An 18,617-nucleotide genomic window follows, 5' to 3' on the forward strand; every position below is an offset into this window, starting at 1 on the left:
CATAGAAGGCAACTGGGTGGGTTAAGCAGGATTTGCCCTTGGTGAAGCCATGCTGCTTTTCTCATATGACCTGCTGCCTTCCACGTGCCTTGGCAGAGCTTCTAGAATGGTCTGTTCCTGGATCTTCCCCGGCACAGAGGTGAGACTAACAAGTTGGTAGTTCCTAGGCTCATCTTTTAAGGTTTTTAGAGATGGGTATGATGTTACTTTTTTTCCAGTCATGAGGTACTTCACCTGATTGCCACAACCTTTCAAGTATCATTGAGAGTGGCTTGGAAACTTCATCAGCCAGTTCCCTCTGGTCTCTGGGATGTGTCTCGTCAGGACCCATAGACTTGTAGAAGCTCAGGTGGATACAAACCTTATCTTCATTTACAGTGAGAGGGACTTCCCCATTCCTCCTCCTATCAAACAGGATCTTTGAGGGCTGTGTGATAAGTAGTTATCAGGGAAGACTGAGGGAAAAAAGCTGTTGAGTACCTCAGCATTCTTCTTGTCTGTTATTACCAGCTTGCCTGTGTCACTCACTGGGACTGTGAGTGTGTCTTCCTGAACTTTCCTTTTCTGATTGAGGTACCTGTAAGAGCCTTTCTTGTTTTTTTTGGCATGCTTGCCAAGTTCAGTTGAAGCTGGGCCTTGGCTTTCTTGACCGCATCCCTACACAGCCTAGCAGCTTCCTTATACTCTTCTCATGCTATCTGCCTCTGTTTCCACTGCCTGTGCATTTTCTTTTTGCTGTTCAGTTTGACCAGCATGTCCTAGTTCAGCCTTGCAGGTCTCTTCCCTTTCTTTCCTGACTTGCTACACCTGAGGATGCAGAGCTCTTGCAACTGGAGAAAAGCCTCCTTAAACATCTGCTAGCTCTGCTCTGAACTGTCCATGAGGACAGTTCCCCAGGATGTTTAGCTGACTAACTCCCAGAAAAGATGGAAGTTCGCTTTCCTAAAGTTTAGCTTCTGAATTTTACTCTTCACCTGTTTCATATTCCTCTGGAGTGTGAATTAACCATAGTATAGGAATGGAATGTTGTTTTTGCATTAGAACTAACAAGATAAATATATTATTAATATATTTCCTAGTCTTTTTACTTCATCTGGGGTCTCTGATAGTCTTCGCATGCTGAGCAGAGATGAAATAATTTATTGTCACAGAGATTAGGTAGATGGAGTAATTTGTAGGTACAAAGACTGTAGCTCTTGCCTGTCCAGCCATCTGGAATATACCTCTGAGCTATGAGTTAAAGACAAGTTAGATGGCTGTATGGGAACTGTTGATCACAGCCTGAACCTTTGATTGACCACTTGAGGCAAGCAATGAGTCAGCCACAGGAACACAGGTGAAGGCAATTCACCTGTGCTACCAGAAGGGGTGGAGCCTGGCTCCACCTCTCCTAGATCCCATTTAAGGGCTGACTGCCACTGAGGAAAGATCTCTTTCTGGAGATCGCTGCTTGTGGAGTTTATTGCGAGCCTACAACATCACTGAGCATTTTTCATTTATTATCTTTCAACTGCAGTAATCTTACTTAGCCTAACCTCTGTACATTTATTGATTGTACACCTCTGTACACGTATTGATTGTACAATGGCCCACTCCTAAACAGTGTGACAAGGATATCAGTAAGCTCATTATGTTGAAAGACTACTAATTTTTTGTGCTAGACAGAAAAGACTTGAATGATAGGAAACTTAAGGAGAAGTTAAACAATTAGCAATACACATGTTTAGATAGCAATGATTTATGTTTAGCAGGTATCCGTATATTTAGTTAAGCATCGGGAAGATTTGTAAATCTAAAGTACTCAGTGAGGAACCAGGGCAGGAAAAGATAAGCATTGGGTGGTAGGGCATAAAAGATGTAACACTGTTTCCTGCGTGCGCTCCAGTTTGCGGGACGCCCACCATTGCAATCGCAAATGAAATCCGCTTTTATCAGTGTACAATTAATGAATGTACCAATGTTATGGTATAGCAGTGTACAATTAACAAGTATACAGATGTTAAGGTATAACAGAGAGCTTGGCTATGATGTTATTACACCAAAGCAGGAAACAGAAATGATAGGTACACTCACCCATAACCTGGGCTTGCATGGGAAACTCCAGCAGAGTGAATCTCTAGAAGAGATCCTTCCTTGCTGGTGGTCAGCTCTTACATGGGTCTAGGAGAGGTGGAGCTAGGCTCCACCCCTTTCAGCAGCACCTGTGCTCCCATTGCTGACTTACTGCTTGCCTCAGGTGGTCAATCAGAGGTTCAGGCTGTGATTCAGCAGCCCCATACAATCAGAGGTACTGTCTTAATAAATTGTTTGGATATTTCCAACAATAGCATGGTCACTACAGCCCAGACAGCCTCCAGTCCTGATGTCACCAATCAGTTCATTTACGTAAGTGAGCAACAGGTCCAGTACTGCATCCCCAGTGAGGCTGTTATATTACTTGATTCAGGAAGTCAGTGCATTGCAGGAGCCTCCTGGATTACTCAGTGTGCTACTTTTCCAGCAGATGTCTGGGTAGTTGAAGTCCCTACGCACGACAAGCACTTGTGATTTCGATGCTTCCTGTAGCTTACGGTAGAACGCTTCTTCAACAGGCTCTGCCTGATCTGGTGCTTGTAGTAGATGCCCATCCCAAGGTTCTCTTTGCTGCCTCTATCTACAACTGTCATCCATAGGCTTTCAATTTTCTCATGACTGTTCTTTAGTGAAAGATCTTCACATTCTCTCCCTTTCCTGATGTAGATAGCAACATCCCATCCCCTTCTTCCTTGTCTGTCCCTTCTGCACAGCTTATAGTCATCGATTGCAACACTCCAGCTGTGACAACCATCCCACAGGGTTTCAGTAATGACAACTACATTTACGGTCTTCTAGTAGCACAGTAGCTTCCAACTCCTTCTGTTTGTTTCTCAAGCTGCACACATTGATGCAGAGGCACTTTAGCTGGGCAGCTGGTATTGTTACTTTCTTAAAGAATGACTCCTCAATTCCTTTTAGCTATTTCCCTTGATTTTCTCCATTGCATTCTTTTGTTGCCCCAGCAATCATTGCTTCATCATTGTAGAGTTTTGTATGTGCTGCAGTGTTGCTAGCACCTCTCAAGACAGTGGGTCCTTCAGGTTTCCCTGAAACCTTGACCTGATATAGTTATGTCTTTCCCACACCTTATCATGTGAAGTCTCATCGCCACACCCTCTTCACATCTTGTTTAAAGCCCTTCCAGTGAGCCTCGATAGCGTTTCCCCAGGGACCCTTCTTTTCCTTTGAGAAAGGCAAACCTCATCTGGTGCCCATAAACCCAGTACTATGCAGATTTATTGGTTGTCAAAAAAAAAAACAAAGTGCTGGGATAGCACCAGCCACAAAGCCAGGTATTTAAAGATAAGATCCTTTGGTTTGTTTCTGTGTCTTTAGGCAATGCAGGAGGCAGAGAAGAGAAGATGATCTGTGCATTCAATTCCCTTAGCTGTTGTCCCAAGGTCCTGAAGTCCCTTTTGATAGTCCTTGACCTACATGTCATTGCTTCATTTCTCCCTGTATGGAAAAACAGTAAGGGGTTGTGGTCTACTGGCTGAACCAGGCTAGGTAGTTTCCTGGTGACGTCCCTTACCCGAGGACAGCAGACTTCTCTAAGAAGAGAGTCTGCTCAGAATACTGGATGTTCAGTTCCACGTAGGGAGGAATCACCTATAAAACTTGTCTCCTTCAGTGAAGTAGACTTGGAGGGAAGGCTTTTAATGGTTTGGTTTTGTTAGAATGTCTAGACTGAGTGAGCTGTCACCCACAGACTGGCCTTCCACATCCAGGGCCTCATACCTCTTGTACAGAGAGGCACATGGAGGGGTGGAGCAGACAAGGAGAGTTTCATTTGCTCCTTCAGGTGCGGACCTGCCTCCATCTGCTCTGTTCTTGTCCCCCGCCTTGCAATTTTTTCCCCTCAACCTGATGTGACACCAGTTACCTCGAGCTTGTGTTTTTTCCTGAGAAATAACCTGTTTGTGCATGGACGAACTGTGGTTTCCCTGTTCCTCCTTTTTGTTCCTAATGTCACTTTTTCTTCCTGTAGTTTGGCCATGAGGCTGAGTAGGCCGTCTGTCTGCTCGCACCTCACACAGCGGTTCTCACGGTTGCCCCAACGAGACAGTGAGAGGCTCATGCGCTGTACGCATCCGGAGGTCTGAAGTGCTACATGGTTGCCTCCGAACTCGGTCAGGGTTGCGACATCCTTCCTGACATGGGTGGCACCCTAGCTCTCCTTCGGGTGGATACCATGATTAAGTCTCGGTCTTGTGGGGATAATCCTGCACTTCAGACTGTGATGAGCCTGAACTTTGCAGCTGATAATCAGCTAATGAATTTATCTCTGTAGCCTTCAGGGTACTCGCTTGCTCGCCGTCACGCCCTTCTGACGCGCCACACGCTGTTTGCCCGGACGTCCTGTTTGCTCAGCTCCCTCGTGGCAGATTTTATCCGCTGTCAGCCCCCGACTCCGCCCCCACTGCCTCAGAGCCACCGCACTTCAGAGGCTGCTCCCACCCTCCCAATGGCTTTTTCCGTGGAGCCTTACTGCGGATTTTCTTTCTTGTGAAGGCTCCCTCGGTGTGAATTTCTGCTATGCAACTGATGGGCACTTTTTTTTTTTTTTTCCTCGATCTCCCAAATTTCTGCCCTAATAAGGAAGTTATCAGTTTTCCGTCTGTGACATATAACACTGTTCTGATGAGTTTCCTCTCTTCCTTACCTTCCTCCTTTGCATTCTTCTCTTAACAGCTTTGTTCATTTATACAGTCTGTTTTACCTTCTTTTGTCTACCTCAACTGTTTCTGGTCTATAAATTTTCCCTTTAATTTTTTTCAGGAGAGCATGGGGTAAAGGTTTTTTTGTTTGCTTTTTTTTTTTTTTTTTTTTAACGTTTAAAAGGACTGCAGTTTCATTTTTTAAATCTGGTTTACATCAGCCTGACAAAAAACAGAAGACTCAGTTCCTTTGTTTGTGAACAATGAAGGATTGAAATATGACAAGCCCTTACTGAAAATCAGCAAGCAAATGTAGCATGACAGATAAAATACTAAGAATCTCAAGAGTAGAAGAGATTTAAAATTAAATAAACATATTTAAAATCCACAAAATATTGCTCTGTTTAACTCAAGAGATGCATAACATTTAATTTACTATAGCTTCTGCCATATTTTACATTAACATTTCGAACTGAATTGGAGGCATCTACTTTCCTCACATCTTCAGTGTATTTAAAAGTCCAGTTCTGATATGCAAGTGCAATCGAGACAATTTATCATTACAAGTGGATGTTCTCTGAACACAGGCTCGGTTGTTGTTATTGTTTTGGTTTTTAGTTTATTTTTGTTGTTTTTAACAAAAGTTTAGCACCAGTGAATAATCCACTGGCCATAAAAGTTCAATAGCAGGTTCTAGTGCAGTGGCTATTCTTGTTAACTGGAGACAGTTCTTCTGAATCTGTTTCTCTGTCATTGCTTGCAGTACTTGTAATATATCCTTCCTTTTACTGAGAACTGCGGAGCTTGTTAGCAGATTTCATGGATGATAGTTAATGGCAAATGTCTTTGCTCACAAATACCTGGAGTCTTAACTGAAAAGTTATGCATTTCTACTACATAGTTCAGGAAGAAAATGGTTTGTACCATTGTTTGGCATTACCTGTGGTCTGAAGCCTGATAAGTAAGATAGATTGTCTAGCTGGAATTGCACACAAAATTCGTTGGAACATACATCTGTTTTGGTCCTTTCCACCAGCTCCTGGTAATATTAAGATATGACTAGCAAAGAAAGCAGCCAGAACTGAGCAAATGCTGCATTTGAATTCCTGTTTCTCAATTATTTCATGAACTATAACTATATAGGTGTTTTAAAAACAGATTGTATATTTATGTACACAAACACATGCCTGTCTATATATAAAACATATAAATGTATTATAAAAAAAAAAAAAAAGAATTGTGTATTTCCTCAACTCTTGTTTGTGGAAACATATTAGTAAAGAACACCAAAAGTGCAACAAATCAGTACTTGCATTAAACACTGCAGTAACCAAGGAAGCTGCTTCTTGAATTCATTCACTGATGCCAGGAGCTATCAAGCTTTTGTGAGTTATGTTATTTGTGGTGCTCCACAAAGGAAAAGAGATGAAGAAGCTCCTGATTTTGGCCCGATGGTTGATTTCTCTTGTATTTTCTTCATAATAACATGAAGTTCCGTTGTTCTGTGCTGTAGATAATCTATAGTGACAACTGTAACAGATACACTATTTTTTCCTTTTCTTTAGAATTGGGGATATCTTCAGTAAATAACTTGCTGCTTACAGAAACGACTGAAATAACTGAAGTTGTGAAATACAGGTAGGCAATACAGCTAGTTTATTTTTTGTTTTAAATGTTCAGCTGAACATGGATGATGAGTCTATGAATATTCATTGTTTTGTTCACAAAACCATCAAGTCATTATAAGGTTTTTAGCCTTAAATAGATTGGTACTGATTTCATGGCACTTTTCATGAATTCTAAAAATCATTTTGATTGCCACCCTTGTGATGGTGGCACACGAGCCAACAGCCAACTCTTGCAGCTCAAAAAGCAAATGGTATCCTGGGCTCCATCAGAAGAGAGGTGGCCAGCAGGGACAGGGAGGGGATTGTCTGTCTCTACTCTGCCCTTGTGAGGCTCCAGCTGGAGTACTGTGTCCAGATCTGGGGCACCCTATACAAGAAAGACTGAAATACAAGGAACTGTTGGAGAGGGTTCAGAGGAGAGCCACAAAAATGATCAGGGGACTGGAGCACCTCCTCTACAAGGACAGGCTGAGGGAGCTGGTCTTGTTCAGTCTGAAGAAAAGAAGGCTGTGGAAGGAAGACCTCATTGCAGCCTTCCAGTACCTAAAGGGAGCCTACAGACAGAAGGGGAGTCAACTCTTTACAAGGGTAGATAATGATAGGATCGAGGGGAAATGGTTTTAAATTGAGAGAGGGAAAATGTAGGTTGGATGTCAGGGGGAAGTTCTTTACAGAGAGAGGGGTGAGGTGCTGGAACAGGGTGTCCAGAGAGGTTGTGGGTGCCCCGTCCCTGGAGGTGTTCAAGGACAGGTCGGATGGGGCCCTGGGCAATATAGTCTAGAATTAGGTATAGAGGTTGGTGGCCCTGCCTACAGCAGGGTGGTTGGACCCTTGAGGTCCCTTCCAACCCAAGCCATTCTGATTCTATGAGTCCCTGATGACAAATCCAGCAAAATTATGATAAGCAAACTTCTTTTGTGCTTGTAATAAAACCATTGGTTAATATTCATACCTAATTCAAACTAACTTTAATAGGGAGTCCACGTGCTTTGTAACCCTCAATTAATTTCATGAATTATTTTTGATAGCATTGAATTGTCTTATTGGCCTAACAGACTCAGGTATTCCTGATATGTGCAGCTCCACTTATTTTATCTATTTTTTTTTCCTTAATTATTGTACTGAAGTATATTCTCTTCGGCTTTTTTGATTATTTTATGTCAATTTTCCATGTCTATTTCATTGTTGAAATTAAGTTTTTAAAATATATTTGCTATATCTAATTCTCCAGTAAAATGATAAAATTCTGGTTTTCATTCATGACTAAGAATTTTACTTAAATTTAGTATAATGTTACCGCTTATTGTAGTTTGCTGAGCTCTGAAAGACCCATTCAGCTTGTCTATACAACTTAATTCCCCTCGAGCACTTATGCTTTGGTGTGTAATGTAATGTAGATTAATGGCCATTATTTTTAATGAGCTGAGTTCACCTTTAACAAAATTCCAGGATATATCTATTCTATATCAACTTGAATAGTTGATATAATTGCTGCACATTTATATAGGATTGAGATCAATGGATTCAAAAGGTTTTAAATTATACTTTTCCTTTACTGTTTTCTGTTCTGTTGTCTAAAAATTCTGTATGAACTTTTAAGACAGATTGTTAGATAACAGTACTTCAGGAAATATGATGAAAAAAGTGTTACATGTGTTGCTTCCTCAGGAAGAGATGTGTCTTGTGAACACAGTACAGAATTCTGTTCTAAGAGCAGAGCATGCAACATAATATTTAATTATTCAAGTATTAAGAAATAAATATTTTTCTGTTTTACATCATCCTTTCTGCTTCTGAGCTCCATTCATGAAATATATAATTTGAGTAACAGTCAAACAATGATTTCCCCTGAACACAATCAAAGTCAACTGAATTTCATTTAAATATTTGTTAATAGCTAAAATTACTTTTTTTTTTTTTTCCCTCTTCTTTCTCTCTCCCTTCTCCCAAGCTTGTTTGACAACTCTGAATAGTTTTGAGTATGACTACAATAACAGACATGTTTGGGCTTACCTTTCATGTTAAGCACTTCCTTTCTATGAGCATACTTGCTTTTTTCAGCTGTGATTTTGCTATTAGTTGTAAGCAGTGTGCCGCAGAGCCTAAGAAAGGAGGAGTCCACACATGTATTTATCTTGGAGAGATCTGTAACAAAGAGGTAGTTTTTATTACCAGCATCCGAAACTGGAAGGGTAGGTGGTGTCCTACATCAGGGACAGGAGGTGCACCCTGCTTCTTCTGGCCCTGCTGTTTCATCTGTGGCCTGCTTCAGTGCTGTTATGTCTTAGGAATAGATCCGGAAGATTATATATCTACCTTATAAAAAATGTTTCAGTGGGGAATTGGCACGGTGTGTGGAGATAGGAAATATCTGTTCTGGAGATTCTGTCAGGAGTTTGGGGAAGAAAGCAAAGAGAAGAAAATGGTATTCAGATGAAGTAATAAAACAAAAACGCATCCAGTGGAGGTTGGTGGAAGGGTGAGAAGAGACAACAGGCATTTGGGTGGCAGATTATAGGGATAATAACAGCAGGTGAAAGACATTGGTGATTTGTGATTGAAGAGGAAGACCAAGGAATGGAGGTAGCATGTTTAAGGGGAACAGGGATTATACTGAGTGTATCAGGAGGGTTTATGCATGGGTGAGAACTGGTGCAGGAACAAACCAGTGGGAAAGGGGAAGGGCTTCTATTCAAGCACTGGAGATAGTCAACAGTGATACACTGGGAGAAGAGGAGACAAGAGGCAAAGCGAATTGTGGAATCACAATCATAAGTTTTGGAAGACACCTCTGGAGATCATCTAATCAAACCCTCTGCTAAAGCAAGAATGGGTTGCATAGGAAAGTGTTTAAACAGGTTCTGAATATCTTCAGAGCGAAAAACCTCTCTGGGCAGCTTGTTCCAGTGCTCCATCACCCTCAAAGTAAAGGTTTTTTCCTTATGTTCATGTGGAACTTCATGTGTTCCAATTTGTGCTCGTTACCCCTTGTCCTGTTGCTACATACCACTGAAAAGAGATTGGACCCACCCACTTAAGTACCTCCTGTTAGATATTCATAAGCACTAATAAGACTACCCCCCTCAGTCTTCTCCAGACTGAATAGTCCCAGGTCTCTCAGCCTTTCCTGATAATGGGGATGGTGTGGCCCCTCATCATCTTTGTGGTTCTCTACTGGACTCTCTCCAGTAGTTTACTGTCTTTCTTGAACTCATGAGCCCAGAACACATTACTGCAGATGTGGCCTCACCAGGACACTGCTGGCCACGCTCTTTTCAGTGCACCCCAGGACACTACTGACCTTCTTAGCCATAAGGGCACACTACTGGCTCATGGTCCACCTGCTGTCCACCAGCATACCAGATCCTTCTCTGCAGAGTTTCTTTCCAGCAGGTCATCCCCTAACCTGTACCTATGCATGCGGTTATTCCTCCCCACGTGTAGGGCTCTATATTTACCCTCATTGAACCTCACAAGGTTCCTCTACACTCAACTCATCAGTATGTCCAGGTTTTGCTGAATGGCAGCACAATCTTCTAGTGTCAGCCACTCTTCCCAGCTTTCTATCATCAACAGACTTGCTGAGGATGCATTCTGTTCCTTCATTCAGGACACGGATGATGCTGAACAAGACTGGATGCAGTATCAGCACCTGAGAAACCTTTTGATTTACAGGCCTCCAGCTAGACTGCACTGCTGATCACCACCCTCTAGTTACTCTGCCAGTAGGCCAATTTTATTCCACTCCATAGTCTGTCCCATGCTTTCTAAGCTTACTTACGAGAATATTATGGGAAACGTTGTCAAAAAACTTGCTTAAGTCAAGGTAGATTAACCTTCACTGCTCTCTCGTCATCCTCTCTTCCTTTTGCTATTGACAGACTTAAAGACCTTCGTGTTGTCCTTAACTTCCTTTGCCAGACTTAATTCCTGGTGGGTCTTAGCCTTCCTCATCGCATCTCCATATGCCCTGACAAAATTCCTATATTATTCCTGAGTGGCTAGACCCCTTTTCCATTGATTTCCTTCTTTCATTTCAGTTTTACCTTGAGTTTTACCTTTTCCTTGCTAATCTATGTGGGTCTCCTGCCACCTTTGCCTGATTTCTTATTCTCAAGAGTGCACTGATCTTGGTCTTGAAAGAATTGGTACTTGAATGTCAACCAACTCTCTTGGGTTGTCTTACCATTCAATGCTCTAACCCATGGTATATCTACAAGTAGGTCCTTGAAGGACTCAAAATTGGCTCTCCTGAAGTCCAGGATTGCAATCCTATTTGTTGTCTTGTTTCTTCCTTGTAAGATCCTGAACTACACCATCTCATGATCGCTACATCCAACATAGTCTTCAGCCTTCACATTCCCAACTAGTCCTTCCTTGTTTGTAAGAACTCCACAGTGTGAAAATATCTGTACTGTGCTCTTGTGCCAGAAACAAGCGAAGTGTAGTGGGTATTTCTAACCTGTTGACTTCCCTTTCTGTGCATATTCCAGGGGTGTCTGCAGGAAGCTTCTGTTACAGGTCAAGAAGTACAGCCTTCCTGGCCTGTCTCACTGATAGCTATTGAAATTTGGAAGGGTAGTATCTCCATAAACATCTTGCAGTCTGTCCTATTCTAGCCTTTAAACAAGAAAACAAATACATTTCTTCATTTATTTTTAAGTATTTTGCTGTTCAGTCTGGCATGAAATGACAGTGCAGAACAGTGCAGCAAGGCCATTCCTTGCTGCCTCTATACTGAGAAGCCTGTAGCCTTTCCTTCCCTTGAGCCCGTGCAATTGTGTGGCTATACTTGCATCTTCACATAGCCAGACTTGTCACGTGAATTTGATTTGTTGATGTTTTTCCAGTAATGAGAGAATGGCATTAAGACTTGTGGCTCTTCGTCATGGTTAGTATATTCCTCACCTAGCCTTATGATATTTTGAAACCAATTCTTTCCAACTGCATGGAGCAAACTCAGAATGATCTGGGAAAAAAAAAAAAAGTATTTTCCTTTTGCATTCCAGTATTGCCACATACCACTTATCCTACTGAAAGTCTAGAGCATGCTGTCAGAAGTACTAACTTAGAATCTTAGCAGACTATTCATGGGTTGTGTTTATCTGGATACCACTACAGAAAAACCTGCTTATTTTCATAATATGAATTGTCTTTTCTGTTGCCTTGGTTTTGTAGTATATGGTGTTAAAATTTGGTTCATAGGTTGTCTTTTCCACGTAAGGTTTTCTTTGAGTTCTCACTTCCTGAAAGTAACTGCAGAATTGCGTAGACTTCATCAAATGTCTTTTCATCACTCTAATTTTCAATTTAATAATTGATTAAATTGATGTGTGCTCTTCACTTTAAAAGCAAAGGAAAAAAAAATTAACAGATGTTATTTTTTAGTATGAATGATTGCTGTTTTTCAGCTTAATTTAAGTAACTTTCATTCTTCACTCTCAAGTTCCCACTAATCTTGCAGATTAACTATTCGCAGTAACACAAGTGTGAAAACTGTGCCCTTATGTTACTTACTTTTGCATGCTCTTCTGTACAAATACTCGCATTTCTTTATTGTTGTCCCTTGCACCAACTGTGTTTCTGCGTGTCTTACACTTTAGTTGTTAAACTTGGGTCAAATCTCTGGGGTGCAGTTGGATTGTGTTACTAACTCATAGGGCTTCTTACACAGGGAAATAAAGCCAATGGAACTGTTTTTTAAAGAGCTGAAGTACTTTGTTTACTTTCAGTGTAGAGCATAGCTGATCCAGAGCAATGTTAATGCAGAAGTCTGCAGTTTGACAATTGCTGTTGCTTTTCACAGTAAAGTACACCTGTGGTGTTAAGTCACTGAAGCTTTTTGCCAAATGGAAAACATAAAACAGAAGTAAGTCAGTAAAGTCCAGTAAGAAAATTGCTATAATGGAAGCCAACTTTCATTATACCTGTCTCTATGAAGAGAATATTTACCAAAAATTAGGATTGGAGAGTGTGGCAGGAAAATTAGTTGATATCTAAATTGAATATTTAAACCACTTTGTCCATTGTGGGTAAACCCTCCTCTAGTCTTAGGTCTACAGGAAGAACTTAGAAAGTCTGAGGCCTCCAAATAAATGCTGCCAGAAAGTATAACTGAAGTATATACCTGCATAATGTTCAGTGACTGCACTTTGGAATGTTGCATGTGCACTCTGAGAGATCTTTCATTTTCAAGGTTTTATATTTTGATTTCTAACTAGCTATAGAATATATTTTATAATGATATTTAAAGTCTCTCTACCAGATGGGAGAGTTCTTTTCTGTAAGATTGTATTTTTTTCTTTTTGGAAGTGCAGACATATGCTGTAATCTTAATTTGGATACATTTATGTAGAGTGTGAAATATAGTTGTGTGTGTGCTTCCTGTCCTCTTAAGCACAGTGTTCTTCACAGTTATATTTTCAAGTTTTTGTCCTGAATGCCCCAAGCCTCCATAATGCTCAAGACAGACTGCCATCTGCAATTAGCATGCTGAAGAAGAATGTCCTGAAACTACTTGAGCACTGAAGTCTCATTTCCTAGGATGGGGAATACTCCTGGGGGGAGTGTTAATAATCCTTGTCAGGGATTTAGTGCTTGCTATTTGTCTTCTGTACATCAGCTCTGTAGTTAGCATCCAATGTGTAGTGCTATCAGAAAGTATGCATGCATTACATAGTTAAAGAACCCTACACTAGAGCATGAAATAACAAGATACTTAAAGTCATGTAAGCCTGGTTGGGCAGAGGCAGAGAAGACCTCGTATGAAATGTCAGAATCTGGTCTTTGCAGCAGGCTGGTTGCAAAAGAGAACTTATGGGAAGATATTTTCCTTTATCTTGTCTAAATTTTGTTCCTAAATACAGGTTTAACTTCTGACTGGCCATTTAGAGATATTTTGTAGTCTGTTTTCTTCAAGAAAATGAAGAGTATAATATGCTTTTCTATGTTAATGTTCTAAAGAAAGAAATAGTAAATGATAGATGTTTGCTAATGGTGTAATTTAATTTCAAGTTCCTCTTTGCCAACAGAAGATACTCTGATATCATTTTGGCATCTTTTTTTGGACCAACACTTGCTGTAATACATGGAAAGACACAGAATGGCTTATTTTATATCTCTGTTTTTAACTTGATGTACTGCTTGCTACAGGATACTCCCTTAATTGAGAAGGTACTTTAAGCTTTGGAGGACATATGTGTTCCAGTAATCACTTACTCAGATCTTTGGCAACTAGATTAAAAATACTGTCTCGAAAATCTTACAAACATTCTACTTCAGACATAAATGTTTCACAGATGTCTTGCTTTTTTTGTACTTATGTCCTGAGTTGTCACACTTGAGTTCAGAAGTTTAGGTGCTACCAAGTGTTCAAGGGAGACTGATCTGAAACGTTTATTGAAATTCTTCATTCAAATATCAATTTTCTCAGAAAACAAGATTCTGCAATGTAACTTATACTTCTTAATAGTGAACAAAGTAATTTCTTATTGCCCCTGCCTTCTTAGGCGTGAGCCGGCTGCAGTATTTTTCAAGAACTCAATTTCTTTATTTGATTGAAGGCATTCAAAGAAGTGTCATGCCTGTCTGTCTTTCCTTCTCTATTGAAATGTACAGCAGTCTTCAACCCTTCTTGTCTTTCTTGATTCACAGTTACTAATTCTGCTGGGAATGTTATCTCAGACTCAACTGGGGAGGGAGTGTAAGCAGGCAAAAAATTTCTTTTATTGCTGTTGCCTGTCTGTCTGGATTATGTATGACTAACTTCTTTTGAGGCTGTTTTATTAGACTTTGTTTCCATTATTTGTCAACAGTTATTCTGTCAGTTAAGTTGGGGCACCTAGCCTTGAGGATGAATTAAATTCAGATGCTGAACAATATCCTGAGCACATTGTATGGCTGCAGCAGGAGTTTGAAGAACTGGAAGATTGGCCTGGAACCATAGTTTACCTGAGTCCTATAGAACAGCAAAAAGAAAAGTGCTGCTTTTGAACTGAATAGAGCAGGAAAAGACTAGTGGGGGAGTTGCTGTGACTTCATTTGGTTTGCTTTCTAATCAACATGAGTGGATTAGAAAATGAGGATGGTAATGCCAGTTAAGCTCCCATTTCCAGAGTAATCTTTTCGAGTTAGTATTGTTTGGAATGGTAGTTTCTCTATGTGAAGATGGAAATCTGAAATACCTTCTCCCAGAGATTAATGCATGGATGAGGATACATATCCCTGACTTTATTCAGAGCATTGAGTTGGGTGCATGGAAAAGCATTGTGATTAATTATTGAGACTGGGCAGGAAGGAGGGCCCAAGAGTGAAGCAAAATTGCCATTTAACTTGTAAAACAGCAGGATGAAACTGCAGTTGAGAGTGCTTGCTTGGCAGGTGTGAAGTGGAAATTGTTGGATACTTGGCACTGCTGCAAACCAGCAACCAAACTTTCCAGATATGTTTTGTGAAACTTCTAACAAGGCTTTTTACTCAAAATGCCCCAGTTGACTAGAATGCTACTATAGTGAATGTTTTTTGCCTTTTAGCAGTCTGTAACTGGGCAAGTAAATTAAAAGGCACGTGGTGACCTGTGTTTGTGTAATCTCAGTTGATTTTAAAGTACATATCACCTGACTAACATGTACTCAAATCTTCCCACTTGATTTTTCTGTTGTTGGGAAAATAAGTTTGTGATAGATCATTTAATCTTTCTGACAAAATTGGCATGGGAAAAACATCCAGAAAAATATTTTGTCAACAATTGCATTCTCATAAGTGCAATTTCTCCTTTATTTCTTTACCCTCTTCTCCTGCTCTCAGTCTGCTTCCTCAGTATCTCCTGTCTTTGCCTCTGAATATTTAGATGCAAAGGTTCCTAATGCAGCTGTTTATCTATTGTGGTATCATTACATGTGCTTTTACTTCCCTTCCCCCACCCCTAACTCCCTTTATTTGTTTGTTCAAGATTAAATCTCCCACTCAATCTGTTTGTGTTTAAATGTAAAACTTGTTTCAGGAGCATGGTCTTTTACTCTGTTCTGCCTTGCTTCTTCTCTCCCTTTCTTATCCCATTATATCCTTTCTCATTACTTCTCTGTCTTTTCCTGTCTCTTTCAGCTGCTTCTATCTCAAGAAGCTGTAATGGTTGTTCTTGGTGTGGTTATGCTGACAATTTGTACCTGGGACTCAAATGCTATTGGGCACATTGTTCTGAAGACTTTAATGGGATGATGGGCTAGAAAGCTCAAATACATTCACAATGTTAATAGAATTAATAGTTGTCCAGAAACAATAGGTTGTGTCTCAGAAACTGGTTATATTTGGAGGACACTTTTTCAATGTGAACAAGCAATTTTGAAAAGAAGGAATATCAGCCACTTCGACTGTAAAGCTTTTCACTATTACATTGTCATTCTGGTAGTATTTTTTTTTTTTTGTTTTTGTTTTTAGATGCTACATTTTCAATATATCATTCATTAAGATATTGTAGTTGATGTGTGTTCAGAACTCCTTCAAAAATCCTCACTTTTTTTTTTTTTCCTCATCAAAGGATCAGTACAGAATTAATGAGTTGATGTCCAGTATGTGCTGTCATTACTGGTGGTACTATTGATGTCTAAATTTTGTAGCATTCTGTATTATTATAAAATTAAATCAGCATTTGTTTAGAATTCTTAGTCTCAAGATGAGGCTGATGACTTTGTGCACATCTCAATAGATCAACAGGAATGCTTGATTTTAAGTATATATAAATATTTTCAAGCATTCAGAAATGGGTGTAAAGGTGACATAAGAAGCAAATGCACTTTCTCGGTAAACACCAGACAGCCTTATTCACTGCGCTACATATTCAAGAATTAGAGTTATTTCAATGCAACTTTGTATTATTCCACCACACCTCTGACTGCTAAGCATCTTTGTTCTTTGAGTTACTTATGGTGATTGAGTGTTGTATAATGTGAACTATGTGTGTTTGCTGGCTCTTCCCCCTGATCCCATCCCCCCCTTTTTCTATCAAATGGATGTCTTTAAAATAAAAACTTAGGTCCTTTCTAGCAATTGTTCTGTGATCCCAGTTATGGAGTATTATAATAGGAAATGGAGAGAGATATATGAAATTTGGCTAGGAAAAAGAGTAAAAAAGTGAAATCAAGTATTCCAGTGAATAGGTGGAATCAACTGTTACAAGTAAACATGGTTCAGGTACCTTTTTTTAAATTTTCTTGTATGCCTCTGGGTGGAAGACCACAATTACAGGTTAAGACATTACAAATTCGGTGTTAGAATAATGATTAAGTTCCTACTGCAGTGGAAGTATTTGAACTATTTGTATTATTTATCCTGACTTCTTTATTTTCCATAAAGTTGTTACATGGCACAAAAACCAAAATAGTTAACTATAAGTGTCTTGCTTTATTTTATTTTGTTTTCCTAAATATGAACTTTTAAAAGAGTTTCCTTCCAGAAATTGTACTTGTTTGTCACTGCCTTTCTTTAAAGGGATGGTCTAACCTGTTTCTCGCAAGATTAGCAGAAAATAGATTAGACAGTTTGCAAATGTCATATGTCAGTGCAGAATTAAAATATTACACATCTGTCTACAGTCTTTCCAAAATTAGATCACAGGTGTCAGCATATGGAACCGGTAACATTCTTTTGGTTTTAGACTCTATCTGGAAGTCATCATCTGGCTGAGTGTGTAACCTTGTCAGAACACTGTGTTAATCTTACAAGCAGCCAGCACTGCAATTCCTACTGCCTTTTATGGAGACTTGAGTTCCTCTAAGCTGGCATAAATCCCAGATGCTTTCTCCACAGTTGCTGGAGAGACAGACTTTCAGGTAGGGAATTTCTAATCTGAACTGAAAACTTATTTTAGCTAAGCTATTCTAGGACCTGAAAAGAATGGGCCTAGAATAAAGACGATTTCCATTCTATCTCTTTGCTGAGTAATAATCTGACACATTATGTTACAATGCTTTTATTCCCTGTGTACTCTCTGAATATGCCTACTACTGTCAAAATGATGATCACTTTGGTTGGCTTTCCATGAAATGTAATCTTTCTTCTCCATTTTCACTGTAAACTACTAATTTTCATGTAGCATCTAAAAAAACCGAAGCTCTTTTATGAGTAACTATGTAGTGACATCAGAATTCTTTTCAAGAATTCATTTATTTTTATTTCCAATTCTTTTTCTGCTATTCCGTAGTTTTGTTTGTTTGTTTGTTTGTTTTGCCTAGAGGAAGAGAAATCACAAGAGAACACCAATTATTTTTGGGTATTTTCATTCTGATGACACTACAAATAATAAACAACTTATTTATATGTGAATAAGCAAGACAGTACCAGAGTTAACCAAGAAACAATTTTAACTTGGGATTTTATTATTATTGTTATTATTTAAAATTTTACAAAATATACTGAATAAAAACGCTGCTCATATCCCTCTCCCCTTCATAGCTGACACAGCCATATTAGCATTTTTATAGAACACTAATAAAAGATTTAATTACTGAGAAGGAAGTTCAGTGTCAATTAGCAGCCTGTGTACTCGTTTGGTAGTTGTGTTCTTTTCTGTTCTGTGTTCTAGCCAGCGTAGGTATGTGTATGCAGAAGATGACCAGGATTTTTAAAGTTAGCTGTTACTTGAGGGTTAGCAAATAAGGAGATGGTTCTTAATGGTTTTGAAAGTCATGCCCCTCTGGTTCTGGAGCAGTGCTCTAATGTTAACTTTTCATACAATCATAGTGAAGATAAACGGACCGTAATTCAACAGTGTTTGAAGACCTTGTTTACTAAATTGGATAGTCGTATGAAATTTAGTTAAGGTATGAGATTCCTGGTGCAACTGTCCGTATGTAAATAGTCATGATTGAATGGCTGGGATTCTCTGAGTACTCTCTGGTTGGGGGAGAGAGGAGGAATGCACAATTCTGATGGCCCAGTGCTCTGAGAAAAAGATAATGAAAACCTTTGTGTCCCCCTCCAAAGACATGCACTTCAACAGGAATGGACCATGCAGCTGCAGCCCTAGCAACAAGGCACTGGAGAAAAGAATTAGGGCAGCTTTAACAGCCACATTTGAGTATGATCAAATTAAGCTCCTGACATAGCGGTTAGAAGAAGCAGTTAGAAGAACCTGTGTGCCTGTCAGTCTTCTAGGTTCTCTTTGTTAATTTTTAATATTTAGATGGAAATCTCTGTTCTTGTTTTTTAATATAAAGATAAATCAATTACATGCTGCTTGTTATTGTTTGTTATGTTTAAC

The 18,617-nt window shown here is 39.6% G+C and overlaps 1 protein-coding gene across 3 annotated transcripts in view; it reads left to right on the forward strand.

Annotated features, from left to right (window-relative positions):
• The window catches only part of CDC42SE2 (CDC42 small effector 2), a 90,411-nt gene that overhangs the window by 18,244 nt on the left and 53,550 nt on the right, over positions 1-18,617 (forward strand). For 2 of the 3 annotated variants that reach the window (XM_085213253.1, XM_085213254.1), the window contains exon 3: positions 6,299-6,371. The exons of the other annotated variant lie outside the window; for it this stretch is intronic. The gene's annotated coding sequence lies outside the window, so the exon portion shown is untranslated. The remainder of the gene's footprint in view (positions 1-6,298; positions 6,372-18,617) is intronic. 3 annotated transcript variants of the gene reach the window in all.

This window comes from Meleagris gallopavo, chromosome Z (genome assembly GCF_905368555.1).
Source record: "Meleagris gallopavo chromosome Z, MGAL_WU_HG_1.1, whole genome shotgun sequence".
NCBI lineage: Eukaryota > Metazoa > Chordata > Aves > Galliformes > Phasianidae > Meleagris > Meleagris gallopavo.